The following is a 25,076-nucleotide window of genomic DNA, read 5'->3' as shown; positions in this document are numbered from 1 at the left end:
GTGGATGGAACTGGAATGGCTCTGATTGCTTCTAACTTTTCAGGATCCGGCTGAATGCCTTCAGAAGAAATAATATGTCCCAAAAACTTCACCTTTGTCCTACCGAATTCAGACTTTTCCAAGTTAACTGTGATTCCAGATTCTGCAAAAATACGTAACAAACTGTTGAGGATGCGATTATGTAGTTCCCATGAAGCTTCTGCTATTAGAATATCGTCCACATATAAGGTGATGTGACGTTTTAAGAACTCAGGTAATATCGAATTTAGCCCGCGAATGAATGCTGCTGAAGAAATGTTCAAACCAAAAGGAAGTTTCCGAAACTGATAACAAACGCCGAAACAAAGGAAAGCTGTGTATTTTCTACATTCTGGATGAAGTTTGATCTGATAAAAGCTGGATCTGAGATCAATGGAAGACAACACTTTTACACCATTAAAATTTTGAAGAAGTTCTTCCATCGTCTGCGGCCTGTCTGTTTCAGGAATAATGATAGTATTGATTTGTCTCGAATCTAAGACAAGCCTGATCGATCCATTTTTCTTCTCAACAACATGTAATGGATTGTTGTATGAGCTTACTGCAGGCTCAATAATGCCCTCGTCAAGCATAGATTGTATTTCTGTTCTAACACGGTCCCTATAATGTGCTGGAATTACATATGGTCTAACACAAAATTTAGTATGCTCACGAACACGAAATTGGTATTGAAATCCCTTGATTGTTCCTGTTTTATGAGTAAAAACTGTGGAATGTGCTTGTAAAATCTCAAAAAGGTCCTGCCTATCAGTGTCATTACAATTCTCAATTGTTTGAATTTTATTCTGAATTAACTTATTAATGTCAAATGCGCCGTCGATATCATCCCTGTCAGTACTTGCAGAGTGATTGTTAGTGTCTAGTTCCGTAGAAAAGTCCGAACTGTTGTCTAACAGAAGGTAAAGCCGATTAATTTCCTCGTCATGGTTTGAGAGCCAGTCTTCAAATTTCAAAGCTATTGACTTACCTTCTTTCTCTAAACTTATTTCAGCATCGTGAAAGTTTAAGATTGCTTTGTATTCATTCAAAAAGTCTACTCCCAATATAATTTCCGTCGACAATAATGGAACAATGAGAAAGCTCATAGAGAAGCTGTGGCTTTGACAATAGACTTCTAAGTTGGTTTGTTGGCGTACCTCTACACTTTTTCCAAAGATTGCACCTTGTAATTTAATCTTACGTAACGGAAGTGTGGGACAATCGTTCGATTTGTTGCATTTGCTAAAGGCTGTTTCACTAATTACTGAAATGGGACTGCCAGAGTCAAGTACTGCCGTAAATTTTACATCATTTACTGTAATGTGAATCACAGGATATGCAATATTGTTATGTTTTATGTCGTGTTCCTGGAGTAAGATGTCCCTAATGTCTTCCATTTTTACGTAATTACTAGCTACGGCAGCTGCGTCGTTAGTGTCATAAGAACGTTTTGTGGCTGCCAGCGGTGTGAGTCATTGCCTATTGTCTCTTTGTTGGCGAGCGTCGTTATTGGGATTTGGAGACCTAACTTCTACAAATTCACCGTGACGAGAGGGCCCTGCCCTGTTTACATCCCGCCAGTTCTGATGCAATTCAGGTCTGTCGTTACGATCACATCGTCTGTCGTCATGTCGGTAGTTCCTGTAGTTCCTTTCTTGTCGGTTAAGTGGTGGAGAATTTCTCCCTGAATCGTAACTGCGCGTTGGACCGTTGCGTCTAAAGTTATTCTGTCTCCCTTGATGATAATTATTTTGGTTCCCAAATTGTCTGTTTCTCTGATTGTCTCTGTGATAGTCACTACCGCGGAGAGGTGATCTTTCCCTGTAATTATTACTACTCTGCCAACGGTTGTAATACGGGTGGTGTCTGTTTCGGTCACGATTTGTGTTGTGAGAATAGCCTTGTCGCGTCCAGTTATTATTTCTTTCATCGCGGAATTGCGACTGATGTGATCTGTAATTGTTGTGCTCCTGTGTTCCGCGATTGTCAGTGTCACTTTCCAGTTCTTGTAACAGTCCCTGAAATGCTTCAATGTCGTCTTTGCAACGTCCTGCCAAAATAATATGTCGTAAATGTTCAGGCAGTTTGATTAGGCAAATGCGGATGAGTTCTGAGGGGCTGTATGGGTTTGAAAGATACTGATTCTTATGCAACATGTCTTCAAAATATTTCACAAGACTGGAGAATTCAGATTGTTCGAAATGTTTCATCATTATGATGCCATGTTTTACGCGGTCTTGTGTGGCTTGAGACCAATATGCTGAGAGGAAGGCATGGTAAAATTCTCCTTCACTGTGGCAATCGTGAATTACCGATCGCATTCTTACAGCTGGTTCCTTCTCTAAGTAGCCACACATAAATTCTAATCTGTGCTCCAATGACCAGTTGGGAGGAAAACAATGAGAGAATTGATGGAGCCATGCTTGTGGATGAATGTCGTTGCCAGAATTCTTAAACGTTTTGAATTTACGTGTAGTAATGAACAGCTTATAGTCAAAATCATCGTGTCGGCGAGTAGCATCTCGGTCATAGTTACGTCGTGTCGGCGGTTCCATCTCAAAATTCAGTGCACCTTGCCAATTTCTTTCATAACTTCCGAAGTGTCCTGTGTTATTATTTTGTGGTTGTTCCGTATTTCTATGTCCCTCTTCCCGTATTGGAGCGCGAGTGTCCTCTGAAATACGTAATTCTTGTATTAACTGTGTCAGCTGATCTTGTACTTCCCGGATTTCTCTTTGGTGTTGCGTATTAATCTGACTCTGATTTTGTTTGAATTTCCTAATTTGTTCGCACTCTTCAGTGTCATTAAAGACTACCGGTTTTGCGTCATTCAGATTATCATCTACCTTCGTAGATAAATTATTTAGCTGATCCGAAAGTTCAACTACTTTCTCTGATAATGAACACATTTCCTCAGTGTGTTTTTCTGAACCAAGCTTCAGAGTGTCCATTTGTGTTGAAATCGAATATACTGTGTCCTTTAAGTTTTCCTGAGTTTTTGCAAGTTGTGTAACCGAATCCGTAGATGCAACTGAGTCAATTTTAGCCCACAAGGTCTCATGATTTTCATGAACAATGGTTTGCAGTTCTTTTATGGCTGCTTCGTGATTCTGTAATGCATTTTCATGCCGCGAAAAAATAGGTTGAAAATGCTCACAAATTTGTGTTTTTACGTCATTACACACTTTCTGACATTTCGATTCAATGTTATGTAACTCAGTGGTTAAATCTTCACGTGTTTGTTCAAGTGTAGTGTCTAACTTTTGAAGATTTTGTTCCATTGTGTCTAACTTTTTGAGATTTTGTTCCATTGTGTCTAACTTTTGAAGCTTTTGCTGTGTTTGTCCCATTTGTTGTATTAACTGTAATAACAATGCATTGGTGTCTGAAACATGTTCCTCAGTGCTTTTCGGCAGTGAATTTGCACCGGAAACATTCACATTTTGACAAGCAGAAAATGTGTCTTGACTTATTTGAGAAAACGGTGAGGATCCAAAACCTGAATCTACAGTATTTGCGAAATCGTGTCGTGTCATTTCGGCTTCCTGAGGCGAGCTATTGCCGACCGATCGATCGATAATGCTTCCCTCTTCACTGTCCACGCCATTGTTTGCCGCCCGCTCCATTTCCCTATGCACAATTATCAAATTACTACTTTGAACATCAGTTAATTCATTACTCTGCGGCGCTAACACACTGCTTTCGTCTTCACTGTCATTTCTCAGTTTACTTTGGAGCCTAGTATTACGTTTTTCACACGCCATAATTGTCACAATATTTCACACGATAACACAGAAAAGCACAATTTGAAGAGCAAAATAAAATAACATAGAAATGGAAATAATGTCTACTTAATTGCCAGCGCAGCTGCGAAATACTTGGTGCAAATCTACACGCATGCCACAACTGTTTTACTGTACAACAATGAAAAACTACAACTACAAAGGAAATTCTCTCTATGATTACGCGCTAGCAATAAACAAAATCTACACTAATTACACAAACTACAAGAAAAAATCAGAAGATTCCAGTGAGGTATCCTAGGCTAAGGGTCGCCATATGAAACGTTCTCTTTGAACAATTTTACAGGACTGTGCTTAACCTGACACACAATATTTTTAGCGCAACGCAATCTGACTTTCAGAATTCTCTACAAAAGAATGGCCCTGACTAACATTAAACTATACCTTTCACAAATCACTTACCTCACAAAAATCTTCGCTGCTCAAGCTACTGCAATACAGCAAGCGCCACTACTGCCAGCTAAATAAAAGATTCAAACTACTGAAGGCACTAACTACTGATAGGGATAGTTAGCAAATGAAAGATATTAATAGAGAACAAACAATGTATTTACCTTAATATCATCACAAGTCATAATATATATATCAGTTCATGACAAATTGCAAAGTTCCGCCATCTCTCTCCCCACATCCACCACTGCTGGCGGCTCACCTCCAACTGCGCAACGCTACGCGCTGTTCACAGCCAGCTGCCTCTGCCCAACACTACAATGGCAGACAACAATGCAAACTAGCCACAGACTGCACACAGCACAGCCAGTGATTGTCATACAGAGGTGGCGTTACCAATAAAAAACCTAAACAGCCTACTTATATAGAGAAAACATAAACAGCCTACTTACAATTTAAAGTAATAGAGTTCAGATTTTGTGCTTTATTGCGGCAGCTTGTAGTTACGCACTCTTGGTTCAGACATCCAGAGACTTGAGTGTAGCCTCGCGGAATTAGCCGAGCGGTCTAGGGCGCTGCAGTCATGGATTGTGCGGCTGGTCCCGGCAAAGGTTCGAGTCCTCCCTCGGATATGGGTGTGTGTATTTGTCCTTAGGGTAATTAAGGTTAAGTAGTGTGCAAGCTTAGGGACTGATGACCTTAGCAGTTAAGTCCCATAAGATTTCACACACATTTGAACATTTGAACTTGAGTATAGGGAAAGATAAACAGCCATGCGTAATTTTCAATTTGAATTTGTGGGTAGGAATAAGTGTTGATGTTTAAAGTAATTTTTACGAGTTGCAGTCTTGAAAAGATCTCAGTTGATGTTACCTACTTACGTTTGTCCACTCAAGAGCTATAATTTTTTTATTATTAATGTTTGTGAAGCAATGAAAGACATCTTTCTTTTTCAGAAGCATCTCAGTTGTAGCTCAGCAAATGCGACGCGCTTTCGAGACAAGAGCAGTGTAACGGGCTTTCTATTGTGCAACAGGTAAGCGAAAACTAAATAATAATAATAATAATAATAAAAAAAAGGGGACTGAATTTTTCCAAGGCCAATTTATCGGTTTAAAAGTTTAATGATTCACAGTATTGAATTCAGACAATATTCTTGTCATTATGTATGTTTAGGCAAACACAGGGCGCCAGATAAGCACTTCGAAGTTTTTTTCTCGCGGGCAGATTTTGTAACGGATTCTCACAGTCGAAATCTTATGACTAAGGTGCACGAATTTCTATGTTGAAATTTACAGATAGCTTACACTGCCAGCAAGCAAATTTGTTGATGAATACCAGCAATCATACGAGTGTAATCCCAAAAATAACGTCTCTTATCTTTTTATAAGTACATAAACCTGTTTATTTCTAAAATGGTGAACATCAGTTTACAGCTTGAACATTTAGCTATTTTTCGACATAATCAGCATTTCTGTCGATGCATTTTTGTAGTTGCTGTGACAGGTTTTATATTCCCATGTCATACCATTTCGCCGCCATGCTATTCAGGAAGTTATGAACCTCTTATTTCACCTCTCCGTCGGAGCTGAATCGCCAAATGTTCTTTTAACCTAGGGAACAGGTGATAGTCACTGGGCGCCAAGTCAGGACTATAGGGTGGGTGGGTGATTATGTTCCACTGAAACTGTTGCAGTAAAGCAACGGTTTGCCGAGCGATGTGTGGGCGAGCGTTGTCATGGAGAATGTGTACGCCCTTGCTCAACATCCCTCTTCTCCGGTTCTGAATTGCCCGTTTGAGTTTTTTCAGAGTCTCACAGCACCTGTCAGCGTTAACCGTGGTAACAGCAATTCAGCTCCGACGACGAGGTGAAAGAAGAGGATCATAACTTTCTGAAGAGCATGACGGCGAGCTGGTATGACATGGGCATACAAAAACTGCCACAGCGTCTACAAAAATGCATCAACAGAAATGGCGATTATATCGAAAAATAGCTAAATGTTCAAATGATTTAACCATTGTAGAAATAAACAGGTCTATGTACTAAAAATATAGGAGACCTTACTTTTGGGAATACCCTCGTATTATTTTGTAACATCATAAGGTTGCCATGCCACCGTGCCACAATGAATTGGAATAAATTTTTAAAACAGTTATTAATTGTCGCCATTGGGTGAAAAGCATCGTTTCTGAACCAGTAAAGAACATTGTGCAACCTGGGACTGTTTTCTAATATTAATAAGTTTTAAACAGAACGAAGTATCATCTTTCAAACATAGGGAATATACATTTACACGCACGCTTTTGAGTCAATCATGTTTCTCGTTGTATCAGGTCGACCGACGGTCGTGTCCTGATATGCCGTCATACAGGAGAACGTCAGCTCGAAATATGCACGGCGAAAAGGACGCAGGTGGCTGGGGAATATTCACCCGCGCTTCCATGGGACCTCTGATAATAATCGAAGGCACCGTGGAGCTGTGGACTACCTTAACACTGTGCGCCACCTGCAACCCTTCAAGCATGATATCTTCCCCGACGACGACGGCGTTTTCCAGCAGGATAACTGCCCACATCAACGGCCGGAATCGTGCTACAATGGTGCGAGCCTGGCCACCAAATTCGCCTGATGGGAACCTTCGGAACACGTGTGGAACGCGATTGGGTGCCAGCTCCTTGCCCACACAATACCGTCCCATAAATTCGAACTGTTTGATCCGTCTGCAGGTATCTGGTGCCACATACGAGGTGCGACAATAAAGTAATGAGACTGATTTTCTTTGCAAGATGTGGCAACCCTGCAGGCTTGTGTAGGCACAATATCTTTGACCTTTGTCGATAAGCTGCTTCTAGTCCATGCAACACATCGATGCAACTGCTCAGTCGTGAGTTGTGCTGTAATGAGTTACCACATGTTTGTGTCTCTCGTCACGGAAATGGAAACGCATAATATTGCGCAACGGTATGCCATTTCTTTTTGCGTTAAATTGGGTGGAAATGCGACGACAACTTACAGTTAGCTTCAGAAGGCTTTTGGAGAGGAGGCTATGTCAAGAGCTTAAGTTTTTCGTTGGTGTAAAATGTTTAGTGAAGGCAGAACGAAGATGAAGACCACAGTGGACGACCATCAACCTCACGGACGGATGTCTACTTGTTCATGAAGAGTGGATGCCTTCTGGACAAACAGTTAACCACTATTACTACAAAGAATGAGATTTTCACTCTGCAGCGGAGTGTGCGCTGATATGAAACTTCCTGGCAGATTAAAACTGTGTGCCCGACCGAGACTCGAACTCGGGACCTTTGCCTTTCGCGGGCAAGTGCTCTACCAACTGAGCTACCGAAGCACGACTCACGCCCGGTACTCACAGCTTTACTTCTGCCAGTACCTCGTCTCCTACCTTCCAAACTTTACAGAAGCTCTCCTGCGAACCTTGCAGAACTAGCACCCCTGAAAGAAAGGATATTGCGGAGACATGGCTTAGCCACAGCCTGGAGGATGTTTCCAGAATGAGATTTTCACTCTGCAGCGGAGTGTGCGCTGACATGAAACTTCCTGGTGTGAGTCGTGCTTCGGTAGCTCAGTTGGTAGAGCACTTGCCCGCGAAAGGCAAAGGTCCCGAGTTCGAGTCTCGGTCGGACACACAGTTTTAATCTGCCAGGAAGTTTCATATCAGCGCTCACTTCGCTGCAGAGTGAAAATCTCATTCTGGAAACATCCCCCAGGCTGTGGCTAAGCCATGTCTCCGCAATATCCTTTCTTTCAGGAGTGCTAGTTCTGCAAGGTTCGCAGGAGAGCTTCTGTAAAGTTTGGAAGGTAGGAGACGAGGTACTGGCAGAAGTAAAGCTGTGTGTACCGGGCGTGAGTCGTGCTTCGGTAGCTCAGTTGGTAGAGCACTTGCCCGCGAAAGGCAGAGGTCCCGAGTTCGCGTCTCGGTCGGGCACACAGTTTTAATCTGCCAGGAAGTTTCATTACTACAAAGAAATTTTACAAAGACTTCGTAAAAGAGTTCTTCGTGCCTGTGTCAACATTCTGATAATTGGATTCTGCATCACGATAATGAGCCATCCCATACTGCTGTCAGTACAGCAATTTTTAACCTCAAAAAAAAATTTCAGTACTACCACAGCCACCTTATTCATCAGATATCGCTCTGTGCGACTTTTTTCTATTTCCAAGAGTCAGAACGGCGGTCGAGGGCCACCATTTTCAAAACAACACAAGATGTTAAAAAAGCTGTGACGATGGTCTTGGAGGATATTGCAGAAGATGAGTTCCAGAAATGTCACCATCAATGGCAGAAGCGCTGGAACTACTTTGAAGGAGGCAACACTAAACTTGACTTAAACGGTAAGCATTTTTTTTTTTTTTTGGATCAGCCTCACTACTTTATTGTCGCACTTCGTACCTCAGAAAATCAACAAAGAACTTATCGAATCCATGTCACGCAGAATCACTGCTGTATTGTGTTCCATAGGTTGACCAGTATGGCATAAAGCAGTCGTAGTACGAGGGTCACTCCAAAAGAAATGCACACTATTTTTTTAAAATCTATCTTTTATTCTACATGTTTGAAAGTTTTTCAATGTATAGATACATCCTTTAGAAACAATATTTTCATTTCTCCAAATAATTTCCATCCCTCTCAACTGCCTTACGCCATCTTCGAACCAGCGCCTGTATACCCGCACGGTAAAATTCTGGACCAACCTGTTGAAGCCACTGTTTGGGAGCGTGCACAAGGGAGTCATCATCTTCAAACTTTGTTCCACGAAGAGAGTCTCTCAGTTTCCCAAAGGGATGGTAGTCACATGGAGCCAGGTCAGGTTTGTAAGGTGGGTGTTTCAGTGTTGTCCATCCGAGTTTTGTGATCGATTCCACGGTTTTTTGACTGACATGTGGCCGTGCATTGTCGTGCAACAGCAAAACATCCTGCTTTTGCCGATGTGGTCGAAGACGACTCAGTCGATCTCGAAGTTTCTTCAGTGTCGTCACATATGAATCAGAATTGATGGTGGTTCCACTTGGGATGATGTCCGCAAGCAAGAGTCCTTCGGAATCGAAAAACACCGTAGCCATAACTTTTCCAGCAAAATGTGTGGTTTTGAATTTTTTTTCTTGGGTGAATTTGCATGATGCCACTCCATTGATTGCCTCTTCGTCTCTGGTGAAAAATGATGGAGCCATGTTTCATCACCTGTCACAATTCTTCCAAGAAATTCATCTCCATTATTCTTGTGCTGTTCCAAAAGTTCGCTGGAAACCGTTTTTCTTGTTTCTTTGTGAGCCACTGTCAACATCCTGGGAACCCAACTGGAACCTTTTTTAACGCCAACACTTCCAGTATTCTGCAAACACTTCCTTCCCGTATCCCAAAGTAGCACGACAATTCGTTCACTGTGATGCGTCTGTTAGCAGTTACCAATTCGTTAACTCTCTGCACAGTGTGTGCAGTACAAGACCTGTCGCTGCGAGGACAATCCTCAATATTGCCGTGCCCGCATTCATCACGTAACCTGCTTGCCCACCGACTAACTATACTGCGATCGACAGCAGCATCTCCATACACCTTATTCAACCTCTTGTGGATGTTCCCCACTGTCTCGTTTTCACAGCACAGGAATTCTATGACAGCACGTTGCTTCTGACGAACATCAAGTGTAGCAGCCATCTTGAAGACATGATGTGACGGCGCCACTCACGGGAACAGGTTGAACTAAGTTTGAAAACAAGCGGGAAGGATGTATCTACACACTGTAGAACTTTCACACATGCAGAATGAAAACTGTATTTTTACAAAAATAGTGTGCACTTCTTTTGGAGTGACCCTCGTATTTCGGCACATCAGTGAGTGAGTGAGTGAATGTGTGTGTATGTGTGTGTGTGTGTGTGTGTGTGTGTGTGTGTGTGTGTGTGTCATCGTTATCTGTTTATGGTGTGTCAGCCACTCTCCTATACACACAAAACTGATATGCACATTTTCCTAGTAGTTAATTTCTGATTTTTCTGAGTTAATCATTCCGCCTGGAATCTCATTGACCGAACTAGAATTGTCTTCAGTGAGATGAGTCGCGTTTCAGATTGAGTCCCGCTGACCAGCGAGGGCGTGCCTGGAGACGCCCTGGACAGGGGTGTGGATACCAACGGCCCGACAACAAGAAGTGATGGTCAGGGGTGCCGTTTCTTTTCACAGAAGTGCCCCTCTAGTTGTCTTCCAAGGCGGTCTTACAGCACAGAGGTACATCGACAATATTCTACGCCCCATTTTGTTGCCCTTCGTGGCAAGCCACCCTGGGCTTACATTTCAGCAAGGCGATGCTCGTCCACACACGGCGAGAGTTTCTAATGCTTGTCTTCCTACTCGCCAAACCCTACATTGGTCAGCAAGGTCGCCGGGTGTCTCCCGAATTGGGAACGTCTGGACCTTTATGGGCAGGGCCCCCAACCATCTTGGGATTCTGACGAAATAACGTGTCAGTTGCACACAAGCTGGCACGATATCTCTCAGAAGGACATGCAACTACTCTACCAATCAATGCCAAGGCGAATAACTGCTTTCATATGGGTCAGAGGTGGACCAATGCGTTATTGATTTGTTGAGTTTGTGGAGCAAGTCAATAAAGCGTTGGTCCGCCTCTGTGTGCTGAGTTTTTGGAGCACTTTCTCTTGAATAAATAATTCAGTTTTTTTGAACTGTAATGATTTGTCTATACATCACACATTTCCATCCCATTCGTTTAATTCCTTCGTTGTGCGTCATTTTTCATGTCTTAGAGTCTATTTCGTACGTGAGCTATATTGATTGTCATGTCTTAAATCTCAGTTACTTTTCAAACGATCTGACCGATTTCAAAGAAGGATCAGGTGCGTTTTCTTTTTTAAAATGTCAAAATAAGGGCTCCAGAACATCAGACATTGTGTCAAGTAAATACCAGTCGTGAAGGATTTTCTTCTTTCTAATGCAGTAAATGTGTAACATGTACACTACTGGCCATTAAAGTTGCTACACCAAGAAGAAATGCAGATGATAAACGGGTATTCATTGGACAAATATATTATACTAGAACTGACATGTGATTACATTTTCACGCTATTTGGGTGCATAGATCCTGAGAAATCAGTGCCGAGAACAACCACTTCTTGCCGTAATAACGGCCTTGATACGCCTGGGCATTGAGTCAAAGAGAGATTGGATGGCGTGTACAGGTACAGCTGCCCATGCACCTTATACACGATACCACAGTTCATCAAGACTAGTGACTGGCGTTTTGTGACGAGCCAGTTGCTCGGCCACCATTGACCAGACGTTTTCAATTGATAAGAGATCTGGAGAATGTGATGGCCAGGGCAGCAAAACGGTTCAAATGGCTCTGAGCACTATGGGACTCAACTGCTGAGGTCATAAGTCCCCTAGAACTTAGAACTAGTTAAACCTAACTAACCTAAGGACATCACAAACATCCATGCCCGAGGCAGGATTCGAACCTGCGACCGTAGCGGTCTTGCGGTTCCAGACTGTAGCGCCTTTAACCGCACGGCCACTTCGGCAGGCCCAGGGCAGCAGTCGAACATTTTCTGTAACCAGAAAGGCCCGTACAGGACCTGCAACATGCGGTCGTGCATTATCCTGTTGAAGTGTAGGGTTTTGCAGGGGTCGAATGAAGGGTAGAGCCACGAGTCGTAACACGTCTGAAATGTAACGTCCACTGTTCAGAGTGGCGTCAATGCGGACAAGAAGTGACCGACACGTGTAACCAGTGGCACCCCATACCATCTCGCCGGGTGATACGCCATTATGGCGATGACGAATACACACTTCCAATGTGCGTTCACGGCGATATCGTCAAACACGGATGCGACCATCATGATGCTGTAAACAGAACCTGGATTCATCCGAAAAAATGACGTTTTACCATTCGTGCACCCAGGTTCGTCGTTGAGTACACCATCGCAGGCGCTCCTGTCTGTGATGCAGCGTCAAGGGTAACTGCAGCCATAGTCTCCGAGCTGATAGTCCGTGCTGCTGCAAACGTCGTCGAACTGTTCGTGCAGATGGTTGCTGTCTTGCAAACGTCCCCGCCTGTTGACTCAGGGATCGAGACGTGGCTGCACGATCCGTTACAGCCATGCGGATAAGATGCGTGTCATCTCGACTGCTGGTGATACGAGGCCGTTGGGATCCAGCACAGCATTCCGTATTACCCTCCTGAACCCACCGATTCCATATTCTGCTAACAGTCATTGGATCTCGACCAATGCGAGCAGCAATGTCACGATACGATAAACTGCAATCGCGATAGGCTGCAATCCGACCTTTATCAAAGTCGGAAACGTGATGGTACGCTTTTCTCCTCCTTACGGGAGGCATCACAACAACGTTTCACCAGGCAACGCCTGTTCAAATGGCTCTGAGCACTATGCAACTTAGCTTCTGAGGTCATCAGTCGCCTAGAACTTAGAACTAGTTAAACCTAACTAACCCAAGGACATCACACACATCCACGGCCGAGGCAGCATTCGGACCTGCGACCGTAGCGGTCTCTCGGTTCCAGAGTGTAGCGCCTAGAACCGCACGGCCACTCCGGTCGACGCAACGCCTGTCAACTGCTGTTTGTGTATGAGAAATCTGTTGGAAACTTTCCTTTTGTCAGCACGTTGTAGGTGTCGCCACCGGCGCCAACCTTGTGTGAATGCTCCGAAAAGGTAATCATTTGCATGTCACAGCATCTTGTTCCCGTCGGTTAAATTTCGCGGCTTTAGCACGCCATCTTCGTGGTGTAGCAATTTTAATCGCCAGTAGTGTAATAACAAATGAAATAGCAGCAACAATGTGTGAGGAGAACAGTTAACTTAAAATTCTACTAACAAGCGGACACAGATCCCGAAAAGGTGTCAGTTTACAAGCTGACATTGTTTTTCTCCCCGTCTGTTGCGAATGTAAAATGTCAAATCAAATTTGTACAAATGGCTCTAAGCACTATGGGACTTAACATCTGAGGTCATCAGTCCCGTAGACTTAGAACTACTTAAACCTAACTAACCTAAGGACACCACACACATCCACGCCCGAGGCAGGATTCGAAACTGCGACCGTAGCAGCAACGCGGCTCCTGCCTGAAGCGCCTAGTGTAAAATGTCATCCTAGAGAAAGAAGGTGGTAGTCTGAATCGACAAAAAGTTGGTTGCACTACATAGGTTGAATAAGAATTATTGAAAGCCATTGTTACTGAATTTAGTCTTAAAAATTTACAAAAATTCGAGGGTGCTCCGATACTGGTCTTACACAGGTTGGGGCAGGTGAAAGTGGCCCGCGCAATTGCATACGATTGGACGCGAATGTGCGTATCCCAACAGGACGGAGCAACTGCCCATACAGCCGGACGAACCTTGGAGGACATTGACACAGTCTTCACGCCTGACACAGTTGTTAGCAGAGGTCAGGCTGGTCACAGCCCTAGCTGGCCACCCAGGTCACCTGATCTGTCAGGGTGCGAATACTTAGTGTGGTGCAACAGCCGTCATTGTCTTCAAGAACTGAAGCAGAAAATTTCGGATGCGACTGCAGTAATTCAGCAGCCTAGCTTCGGTCCGCCTTCAGCAACTTGCTGACCAGGGCCCAAAAGTGTCATTAGATGAATCGTGGTCACTTTGAACATCTGCTATAAACAATTTCTTTGTACCCTGAAACTCTGTTCTCCGGGCCACTTTTATATAACTGACTGGCTATAAAATGCAATGATGGTATGATTTCTGATGAAATTATCACCGTTCTTTCGTCTGCAGATAAAGAAATTAGTGAGGTTGCATTAGTAGATGAAATTTGCGGTCAAGCTGAAGAGATTGCGGCAAATACAGATACAGCAACGCCACTGAACAAATTAATAGGCTGTTTGGAAAGTCAGTATGAAACAACATCAGCTTAATCTTTGCTTGTGAAACACCTACGTGACTGTGCTGCACGTAAACGACATATGACTGTGACTCGAAAGAGACTTGCTAATAACTCATCGTTTTTTTTTTTTTTCAATATCTGTTCATGATTTAAGTGAAAGGATGGATGATTTATGTCTTTACATGAAGATAATTATGATATACGATTATACCATCAAGTAATGCAACAAGTTCGGTTGAAAAAATGCGAAATTTTATGTGGGATATCGTGGATTATTAATGCTTAAGGGGAGGTTTACTATCTTTCGGTTCAAAAAAATTGTTTTTTTTAACTGCATTTTTGGATCCATAAAAGTGTTTAGAATCCACCCATGAAACGGTTTTTCCGAATACGGAATGGAAATGATGTTATTCGCGGTTGAACAAAAAATGTACCTGCCTGAAATCGGCCTTTTTCACGCACAAGTTTTTTTCTTTTGGAGGACGAGTTATTGTACCGGTGCTTGGGAGGAACACACAAAATGCAAATGAAAGTTTGAACGCATGTGTTTGCAAGTTAGCCCCCAAGCATTTGCATTCTGGTGCGAAGACTGTGGAGACTGCGACTTTTCTGGCAGTGTGCAGCTTCAACGAAGGGTATTCAGCAATTCTGAAGACCATGACAACGATGGGCGTCACCTTGGGACTCTATTCGACGCAGTTCGCCAAGCATTCGGACTACCACCGGATTCAAGCGGCTGAAAACCGCTTGTCACCGGCCGTACGAGCGGCTCTGGAGCAGCGCAGGATGGCCCAGATCGAGTAGAACGCCCTCTATGAGGAAGAGGAAGGACTAGTTTATGGACCCGGAGTAGCAGATTGAACGTAAGATGCATAATATTGCATTTATATGTAGTCAAAACCTCAAACGCGTTTTTTTCGTTTTTTTAATTTTTTTTTTTTTTTTTAATCGGGCTGTATAGTAACTTTAAATCTACTGAACCGATTGGCATGAGTCTTTGTTTCTGACGAAGCTAACTAAATTGTCTAGGAGTTGTACCACTTTTATTCCGATCCATCAACTATAAATATTTTTACTTGGCCGACGAAGTCGAAAAATCGACGAAAAAGCCCTATTACGTATTTTTCAAATGGTAGTCATTTTGTTTCCTATGGTCCAAATAACTTAAGCGAGATACAACTCCTAAAGAATCTTATATACTTCGCTAACGTCAACTCAATTTTGATTTCAGACGAGCCGGCTGACCTGTGAGATACCGCGCGTGGAGGACTACATCGAAATTTTGTTTCGTTCGACGGCACTTCCGCCTTTGCTCTTCGACATTTCCGGTCGAAAACATTCCATTTTGTAGAGGAGATGTCAATAAACATTTTGGCCACATTTGACATCTATAAGACATCCCGAGGAAAAAGTTCTCAAAGAACATGCTTGTTTCGGGCTAAAGATAGTAAACCTCCCCTTAAGCCATTAAAGTTTCATGAAATTCCGATAGGTGGTGTCGCCGTACGAAACCTTCAAAATGGCGTCTGCAGCGGAGGTGCGTTCCGAGCACAGAGCTGTCAGTGAGTTTCATTTGGCGGAAAACCAGAGCACCACAGATATTCATAGGAACTTGAATAATACATGCGGAGACCTGGCGATGAACAAAAGCACAGTGAGTCGTTGGGCGAGGCGTGTGTCATCATCGCAATAAGGTCGCACAAACCAGTCCAGTCTCCCTCGTGCCGGTCGGCCGCCAGCAGCTGTCACAGCTCCAATCTCGAAACGTGCGGACACTCGCATTCGAGGTCATCGACGGATCTTGTACAAACAGCTCGGTGCACTACTGGGCGTTGCTGATGGCAGCGCTGACACACTCAGCCACCAGTTGGAGTAGTCAAAGGTGTGCCTGATGTGTTCCTCGCCGAGGTGCCGCCTAACAGAACACCACAAGGAGCAACAAAGGAACTGCTTGCGCGTTACGAGGCTAATAATGACAATTTTTTGTTGAGCATCGTCTCAGGCGATGAAAGATAGGTTCATCACTTCGAACTGGAAACAAAACAGCAATCCATTCTTCTTCTCCGAAGAAAAAGGTCAAAGCCGCACTCTCATCCGGTAAACACATGGTGACGGCCTTCTAGTAATCTGAAGGAGTTTTACTCTTTGCTGTCCTCCCTCGTAACGATTAGCTGTGAAGCGTGTCTGAAACGCCTTGCTTAACCCGTAGGACAGGAAAGATAGAATAAATTGTGAAAAGGGGCCAAAATAAGGGGCTGTCAGTTACACTCGAACAAACAAATTTATTATTTGATCAAACATTACAAAAGCACAAAAAAAATTTTTTAAACACACAGCTTTAATCTTTCGGACTTAATTACCGGCTGAAAAGCACTTTAATTTAAAAACGGCTAAAGGCCAATAACTTAAAACGCAAGCTTAATGAGAAATTTAAAAGGCAAGCCTTTTCTTAAAACAGTTCTTCAGTTAGGCTGAAGTAAACAAGTTAAATTCAAATCGGCTGAAAGCCGAACACTTAAAACTCCAAAACATTAATTTCTTTTTTTTTAAATACCAAAGTCTTTACGTGAAACAGTTCTTTAATTTAGGCAGAAGGCCATAAGAACAAACAATTGAAACTGAAACCGGCTGAAGGCCGAAAACTTAAAAAAATTCAGTAGGTAGAAGTAAACAAGTTAAATTCAAAACGGCTGAAGGCCGAAGACGTAAAAATTCAAAATTTTTTAAAATGCCAAAAGGCTGAATACCTTAAGAGTAAAACAGCTCTAATTTAAAACACAAAACGGGCTAGAAGCCGTACAAGTACCAACAACAAGAACAAATTTTTTAAAAAAATCAGGTAATCCACCCAAGGGCGCCCAGATGTTTGAGGGTCGGCCTGTAATTCAAACACTTAAACGCTCCTGTAAATGAGACAAGGCAGTCGGGCCAACCACTCACGATCGACGACAACCCAACCGACAGACAGTCAGCGGACCCACCGACAAGATAACTTCCACTTCGCCCGACCAGGGCACAACAGGGAGTTCAACGGAACAACGTAGAAGATATTGGTGCCCACAACCAATCATACACGGTGCTGGCGAACTACACACCGTACTGGACAGCAACAACACGATGAGGAAACTACACTGCCTGAAATGTACATCAATACCCAGGGCAGGTAACCGGAACGTTAACGGCAACAAGACAGAAGATTCCGCTGGTGCACTTCAATTCAAATAACCAAATACAGTGGAACTCCACCGGAGGGTGGCTAGAATTTTCCAACTTGAAAACCACGTTGTTGCTCGTGGGAATATCCCGACAGCCGACAACGAACTCCAAACAACACAGTGTGAACAGTCTTGACTTGCTGGTAGGTTAAACCAAAACTCAACTTTCGTATCCATGGTCGGTGAGTCACGGACCTCGTAGGAATGGGAACAGCGCCACACTCTCCGACACCGCGCAGAGACCGCCGGTGGGCCCCGGCCAAACTACGCCCCGCCGAGAATTCCTCACTGCTCCACGCCAACCGACCGACTCCTCAGAGCCAATACGCCGACAACATTTAAAAAAACTTGTCAGTCAAAATCACACGAACTACACACAGTTTCACGAACACTTGCACGAAGAACTAGACAATGCTAACGGCAGTCACTACAATAACAGGGACGAATCACGAGCCGGCAGACACAGCCAACCCATAAGGGAGGATGCTAAGTTCACCGGACTTGGATACGATGTGACGTCATTATGACGTATACATGCTACATCGTGTAGAAACTGTATATCAACTATTAGACTTTTGTGAACTTTCGAGAGGTTGTGACAGGGTAGCGCTGTGCTCTGCGCCATTCGTTTGTGAACAGTAGACTCCAAAGCTGAACTGAGTATATGATGACCTAACGCATTGGTTCTCCGAGTAAGAGACCTTTACTGGTGCCATCTTCTGCAACCTGCATCCAGCAAAAGTAACGAGACTTCTGCATAGTTTAAGGTATCCGCTCATGTTGTGATGCAATTCGTATTTTGCATAATCTTGTCTTAGCAAATTATACTGCTGACATAAACCACATTGGCATGGCCAGGTACATGCTAAAACTATTGTGGTTGTATACATGACATAATAAACAGTACGTCTGGTTTATCATACCACCGTGGAATGCTTTGACACTGCATTCAATCATTTCATATGTCAATCAGTACTAGACACTAACCTTTGGTTAAGATTACATTGAGAAATCCACTTCCCCTCGTATTTCATCTCCGGTCGACGATTTTTCCTTAACAATGCCTCATATTCTTCTTTTTAAGTTCGAAATTCAATCATTCTACACACCAGTCATTACTGGACACTAAGGTACCTGTCTCTGCGGTCCGACTGTAAAATTACTTGGAATTATGGTTGATAAAAGATTATCTTGGGATGGACATATAAATTACTTAGCTAACAAAAGCGCAAGAGTTCTGTTTCAGCTATATAAATTAAGAAAAAAAGTCAGCAAGAGTATGCTGCTACAATCTAATATGTATTGACAAGACCAATTGTATGAAACCATACTAAAATGTTGATAGTAAATAAATATTATTTTCGGCGTAAGCATTCAATACAACAATCACACAATCTAATCTGGTCGGGACATAAGAAGACTTCACTTTTTTACGAAACGTGTTGTCCGTGGTGTTTTCAAGGCCACGGTCAGGAATATTTCTACTAATATTCAGCTCTTTTACTTTTATTTTGGCGAAATACATATACGCTGCCACACTGAGCTGTTTTCAGAATCACACGTGTCAAAACAAACCACTAGCTGACGACAGTTTAGTATCTCAAACGTTCGTAAAAGTCGATAGGTGTGTTAATCGACTAAAGCGTATATACGTCATAATGACGTCACATCATATCAAGATTGGGTGAACTTAGCATCCTCCACCCATAAGCGGTCGCCGGCCAAATACACGTTGTCCGGCAAGATGACCGACCGACGACCAACCAAAGTCGTCCCCACTCCAATCATGTGTGTCGGCAACAGTCGGGCGAGTCATGGCGGACCGGACCTCACTGCTGCCGCGTCCCGACTGAACTTGTGGCGCGTGCCAACTCAAACATTGCCAGGTCCGAACTAATTGCTGGCACTTTCCAACTCACTGGTCGACACACAACGACCGGGAAGTAATAGCAGTCCAGCAAAGATAATATGGGCGGGCTTATATCGATAAGCGCTGCTGCTGCCGCTCGCGGACAGCCAAGGCAGCAACTCAGTGACACCAGTAATAGAAGTTAACATAACGAGGTGGACGCTCAAAACAGGGTGTTAAGTAATAGATGGCACGCACACGAGCCACACACGGCTCATTGTCGCTCTACCCTCAGGGAATTAAGGAAACGACTTCAACGTGTTCGTCGACACAAAAATGCAAATGAACTTCTCACACAAGTCTGCACACACGAGAGGAGCTCGCAGAACTAGGTTGGACTGTTCTTCCTCATTCACCCCACAGCTGGGATCTTGCACCTTCAGACATTCATGGGTTTAGCCCAAGAGGGATCTACATCTACATTTATACTCCGCAAGCCACCCAACGGTGTGTGGCGGAGGGCACTTTACGTGCCACTGTCATTACCTCCCTTTCCTGTTCCAGTCGCGTATGGTCCGCGAGAAGAACAACTGTCTGAAAGCCTCCGTGCGCGCACTAATCTCTCTAATTTTACATTCGTGATCTCCTGAGGAGGTATAAGTAGGGGGAAGCAATATATTCGATACCTCATCCAGAAACGCGCCCTCTCGAAACCTGGCGAGCAAGCTACACCGCGATGCAGAGCGCCTCTCTTGCAGAGTCTACCACTTGAGTTTGTTAAACATCTCCGTAACGCTATCACGCTCACCAAATAACCCTGTGACGAAACGCACCGCTCTTCTTTGTGTCTTCTCTATCTCCTCCATCAACCCGATCTGGTACGGATCCCACACTGATAAGCAATACTCAAGTATAGGTCGAACGAGTGTTTTGTAAGCCACCTCCTTTGTTGATGGACTACATTTTCTAAGGACTCTCCCAATGAATCTCAACCTGGTACTCGCCTTACCAACAATTAATTTTATATGATCATTCCACTTCAAATCGTTCCGCACGCATACTCCCAGATATTTTACAGAAGTAACTGCTACCAGTGTTTGTTCCGCTATCATATAATCATACAATAAAGGATCCTTCTTTCTATGTATTCGCAATACATTACATTTGTCTATGTTAAGGGTCAGTTGCCACTCCCTGCACCAAGTGCCTATCCGCTGCAGATCTTTCTGTATTTCGCTACAATTTTCTAATGCTGCAACTTCTCTGTATACTAAAGCATCATCCGCGAAAAGCCGCATGGAACTTCCGAGACTATCTACTAGGTCATTTATATATATTGTGACAATGGTCCCGTAACACTCCCCTGTGGCACGCCAGAGGTTACTTTAACATCTGTAGACGTCTCTGCATTGATAACAACATGCTGTGTTCTGTTTGCTAAAAACTCTTCAATCCAGCCACACAGCTGGTCTGATATTCCGTAGGCTCCTGCTTTGTTTATCAGGCGACAGTGCTGAACTGTATCGAATGCCTTCCGGAAGTCAAGAAAAATAGCATCTACCTGGGAGCCTGTATCTAATATTTTCTGGGTCTCATGAACAAATAAAGCGAGTTGGGTCTCACACTCCCAGGAAGCAGTGCGTGAATGATGGGGAGGCTGTTGGTGCCGGAAGACGTCGATCAGTGGAGTGGTACCATGCGGCCGTACAGGCCCTCCAGTAAGGTGGCGTGAGTCAGTCTCATTGAACGGAGATTAAGTTGAAAAGTAGGACTTTGGAACCGAAAGAGGGGGGGAAAAATATAGTGAATTGGAATCCTGGTTAAAACCAACCTTCCTTGAGAAAAAAGTGTGTTGCATTACTTATTGAAGGGCCCTTGTAATCTGGTGAAACACGTATGTTTTAACAATTAATCATTCATATGAACGTATGTTTTCGGTGTCTCCGGATTTTCCATGTTTTCGAGGATCCGGAGAACGTAACTTGTAGAAACAAGATTCCTTTTTACACCTCACCCATACATAGCAAGTTAAACATTCATTCCGGACTCGTCATTTTGTTTATCAACAGACTGTGCAGCAGGAGAGGTGGCGCGCCTCAACAAAGTAGGGTGTCGCAACGTCTGCGTCCCCGCGACGAGAAGGTTGCGCCGTTCGGCGGTACTCCGCATCGAATCTGTGGTGGGCGTGTCGCTCCAGATTCCGCACGCCGTACATCTCGGCGTCACTTGACACAGATACGAGGACGCGCCAATTAACGGCGGGGCTGCCGGAGACAATGGCGGCATTCAGAGGCCGCGACCCCCCTTCAGATTCGCCGGGGCCAGCGTTCCCGCCTTGCGACACGCGGCGCCGCTACAGGGCGCTGCGCAGAAGACGCGGGGTTCGGCGCGTGGCTGGCAGCGGCGGGAGCAGAGCAGTGTGCCTTCGCGGTTAGCGGGTCCCCGCCTTCCCCGGCGGGCCGACGCCTCAGCTGTCAAGGTCGCGCGGGTGAAACGGCGCGGCCCGATAGCGTCCGCTAGCTGCGCTGCGTGGAACCTGGTGTTCCAAACACACTCCCTGTAGCTGTTTGCCGGCCGCGGTAGCCGAGTAGATCCAGCCGCTTCAGTCCGGAACCGCGCGACTGCTCTAAGCACTATGGGACTTAACTTCTGAGGTCATCAGTCCCCTAGAACTTAGAACTACTTAAACCTAACTAACCTAAGGACATCACACACATCCATGCCCGAGGCAGGATTCGAACCTGCGACCGTAGTGTTCGCGCGGTTCCAGACTGTAGCGCCCAGAACCGCTCGGCCACCCTGGCCGGACCCGCAAGGCTCTTCACATTTTCTCTGATACATGCTCAAACCAAATGACCATTTAAGTTTCAAACATACCTTTCGTTCGTGCTTCGGAGCTTCGGCGGCGTTGAACGAAGCCACAATTGCAGACGCGGTTGGAATCTGCGCACTCTTGGCGACGTGCAGCCCGCGAGACGAATTCCAAGGATTCGGAGAAGTTTATTGCCGAACGCGGATTAATTCTGTGAGCTGCTCCAGAGATTGTCATTAAACACCATTTGCTATCAAACTACACTGGTGTGTCCGCCTGGTTGGCCGTGAAGTCTAACGTACAGCTTTCCGGGCGAGAAGCAGCGCCTGGTCCCCGGCACGAATCCGCCCGGTGGACTTGTGTCGAGGTCTGGTGAACCGGCCAGTCTGTGGATGGTTTTTACGCGTTTTTCCATCTGCCACGGCGAATGCGGGCTGGTTCCCCTTATTCCGCCTCAGCTACACTATGTCGGCGATTGCTGCGCAAAGACGTTCTCCACGTACGCGTACACCACCATTACCACGCAAACATAGGGGTTACACTCGTCTGGTGTGAGACGTTACCTGGGGGGGGGGGGGGGGGGTCCACAGAGGGCCGAACCGCACAATAACCATGGGTTCGGTGTGGGGCGGCGGAGGGGTGAAGCAGACTGCGGTAGTCGTCGTGCGGTTGTGGACCACTGCGGCTGCGGCTGGGACGGAGCCTCTCCGCCGTTTCTAGGCCCCCAGTTAACATACAATACAATACAACAACACTGGTGTGCAGAACTTAAAGCCGAAATTAACTTTCACGTGATTTAGTCACTGCCAATGCTCGCTGAAACTTCTACATCTACCTGGGTACTCTGCAAATCACATTTAAGTGCCTGGCAGAGGGTTCATCGAACCACCTCCACAATTCTCTATTATTCCAATCATGCACAGCTCGCCGAAAAAACGAACACCTATATCTTTCCGTGCGAGCTCTGATTTCCCTTATTTTATCGTGTTGATCGTTTCTCCCTATGTAGGTCGGCGTCAACAAAATATCTTCGCGTTCGGAGAAGAAAGTTGATGATTGGAACTTCGTGAGAAGATTGTTCCGCAACGAAAAACGCCTTTGTTTAAATGATGTCCATCCCAAATCCTGTATCATTTCCGTGACACTCTCTCCATTGTTTCGCGATAATACAAAACGTGCTGCTCTTCTTTGAACCTTTTCGATGTACTTCGTCAATCCTATCTGGTAAGGATCCCACACCGAGCAGCAGTATTCTAAAAGAGGACGGACAAGCCTAGTGTAGGCAGTGTCCTTAGTAGATCTGTTACATTATCTAAGTGTCCTGCCAATGAAACGCTGTCTTTCTATGTGTTCTTTCCAATTTAAGTTGTTCGTAATTGTAATTCCTAGGTATTAGTTGAAATTGCGTCCTTTAGAATTGCCTGATTTATCGTGTAATCGAAGTTTAACGGATTTATTTAAGCACGCATGTGGATCGCCTCACACGTTTCTTCATTTAGATTCAATTGCCAATTTTTGCACCGTACATAAATCTTTCCTAAATCGTTTTGCAATTTGTTTTGAATTTCTGATGACTTTACTAATCTATAAACAACAGTGTCATCCGCAAACAACCTAAGAAAACTGCGAGCATAAACACTACCTTCGGGAACGTCATAAACCACTTCTGTTTATTCGATGACTTTCCGTCACTTACTATGAACTGTGACCTCTCTGACAGTAAATCACGAATCCGTAACTGAGACACTATTCCATAAGCAAGCAATTTCACTACAAGCCGCTTGTGTGATACAGTGTCAAAAACTTTCCGAAAATCCAGAAATACGACATCGATTTGAAATCCCTTGTCATTATTTCACAACAATTCGTGCAAGTAAAGAGGTAGTTGCGTTTCACAAGAAAGATGTTTTCTAAATCTGTGTTGACTGTGTGTCAACACACCGTTTTCTTCGAGATAATTCATAATGTTCGAATACAATATATGTTCCAAAATCCTGCCGCATATCGACATTAATGATATGGGCCTGTAAAGAAATGTCGTGTGGCTAGGGCCTCCCGTCGGGTAGACTGGTCCCGTGGTGCAAGCCTTTGAGTTGACACCACTTCGGCGACTTGCTCGTCAATGGGGATGAGATGATGATGATTAAGACAACAAAACACCCAGACCCTGAGCGGAGAAAAATCTCCGACCCAGCTCTGAGTCGAACCCGGGACCCTTCACATAGCTTTCCATCGCGCTGACCACTCAGCTATCAAATGGGCCTGTAATTTAGAGGATTACTCCTACTACCATTGCTGGATATTGCACCATATACGGAAAGAACTGCTACAAGATAGGTCAGAATACGCAATGAGACTAATGGAAATGACTTTTTTATGGAAATACAGTAGTCACACTGAAGTCGGCGCTATTTATGGTGGTCCCCTGGACATCACATCTCACGCGATGTCGTTCTTAGCAGTGTGTGCGATCACCACGGGCGCCACTGCCACACGACTGTACAAGAAATCAAGTCACTCGAACAATCCTCACATCCTACACCTGGGCAACCACGGTCACAACCATAGATGGAAACACAAGCGCCCAAAGACACTCCTTAGGGACTAGCCATCTATGGTAATTTCGTAACTACGCAAACGACACAACGAGGCGAGCCCCTGCACATTAGCCACTGACTAGCTTGCTAGCTGAGCCTCTGCCACGAGAACGGACAATCGCAGGGAAGCCAAACACGACTCACAAACAAACTCCCAACACATAACACACTGACAGTTGTTTTGAGGACCATCGAACTGACAAACCTACAACGACATGGCTATATTACAGGAGGAGCAGCAGCAGCTGGCCCAGGAGACATCGTCGGCCCAGCAGCAGCAGCGCTCACCACCTCGACAGGACTGATCGTTCTATGACAATCTGCATTGCTTCTATGGTACTGATGCATGATACCCAACCACTAACATAACCTTACCTTGCACGATCTGTCGCAGATAGCAAGAAAACGCTACTGCCCTTACTACCCAACCTGACACTGTCGCAAAGGTTTTTTCCCCTTGGCACTTGCCTTGACATTTTTTCCCTCTGCCCTTAAAAC

This window comes from Schistocerca serialis, chromosome 6 (assembly GCF_023864345.2).
Source record: "Schistocerca serialis cubense isolate TAMUIC-IGC-003099 chromosome 6, iqSchSeri2.2, whole genome shotgun sequence".
Lineage (NCBI taxonomy): Eukaryota > Metazoa > Arthropoda > Insecta > Orthoptera > Acrididae > Schistocerca > Schistocerca serialis.
The sequence above is the reverse complement of the archived record's forward strand: the minus strand, read 5'-3'. Positions refer to the sequence as shown.